The sequence below is a fragment of the Bison bison genome, unplaced genomic scaffold (genome assembly GCF_000754665.1).
Source record: "Bison bison bison isolate TAMUID 2011002044 unplaced genomic scaffold, Bison_UMD1.0 scf7180017864285, whole genome shotgun sequence".
Classification (NCBI taxonomy): Eukaryota; Metazoa; Chordata; class Mammalia; order Artiodactyla; family Bovidae; genus Bison; species Bison bison.
Genome location: NW_011494857.1, coordinates 305,373 through 306,749, shown reverse-complemented (window position 1 = coordinate 306,749; position 1,377 = coordinate 305,373).

Sequence of the window (1,377 nt, the reverse complement as noted above, 5' to 3'; positions counted from 1 at the left end):
CTGTGCAAAGCAACAAAGACTCCAGCACAGCAAGTAAATAAATAAATAAGTAAAAAAAACAACAAAACATTAAGCAAATATCATTTTAAAAAAGAACACAGAACAATCTTTGAAATCACTTCCTGTGGAGGTGACTCACACTTGTGTGAGTCGGGGCTGCCGGCAGGGGTCGCCACCTTCCACTCTCAGCTATTCTGGAAGTTCAGTCCTAGGGCCGTTTGTTATTTTACCTCAAACGTGGGCTCACTAGTTTTGTTTGTAAAATAATTAACCCATTGGAGAGCTGGGATTTAATTTCCCATCATGCATATGCGAAGAGAGAAGAGGTCTATCTGTGATCTGATGAGCAAGCTTACCCGTGTTTATGCAGTTTACAGGCAGGATGTTACTAGCAGGGCAGCACATGTTCAAGACAACCCATCAGGGTGAAAGCCTCCTAGTCACTGAAACTGACCACAAGTGCTAGTTTGGGGCATCCTAGAAAACACTTTTGTTGCAGTCACTTCTGGGTGATACAAGAAACAGGAGATGTTGAATTAATTTTCAGTCTACTACTGCACAGGACAGAGTTAAGGTTTTTGGTAAAAAATTCCTTCACACCTTATCAAATCAGATCCTTTGAAGTAATGTTATAATGGGGAATTCCATCTCTTCCATCTCTTTTTCCCATTGATTTGACAAATATTTGCTGAGTATTAACTATGTGCCAGGGGTTTCCCAAGTGTCTTAGTGGTAAAGAATCTGCTTGCAAGGCAGGAGACACGCGTTTGATCCCAGGGTCGGGAAGATCCCCTGGAGGAGGAAATGGCAACTCACTCCAGTATTCTTACCTGGAAAGTTCCATGGACAGAGGAGCCTGGTGGGCTACCGAGTCCATGGGGTCTGTCACAGAGTCAGACACAGCAAGTGAGCACGCACGCACGACTGTGCCACACATGGTGCTAGGCTCTGGGGATATAACAGTGAATAAGAAATTTAAAAACTGGCATTTCAGTGACGTCCCCGGTGGTCTAGTGGTTAGGACTCTGTACTCCCAATGTAGGGGGCCCAGGGTTCAAGGGGGCCACTCTTGCCTCCTCTTGCTGGGGCATGGGGGACGCTGGGGGTAGACCCCACACTCTGAAACTAAGTTCGCATGCCTCAACTAAAGATCCCGTGTGTCACAGATAAGACCCGGCTGTAGCCAAATAAATATCTTAAAAAAAAACACAAAACTTGCGATCAACTCCCTTTCAGATAATTTCTTCGTCCAGAGCAAACGTTCCTGGTCTCCTGGCTTTTGTCTTAGTAGGACTCTGCCGTCAGGTGGCGCCCGTACCCCGCCATGAGTGGGTTCTGCTCTGTTCTGACTCAGCCCAAGCCACTGGGATTTCTTTG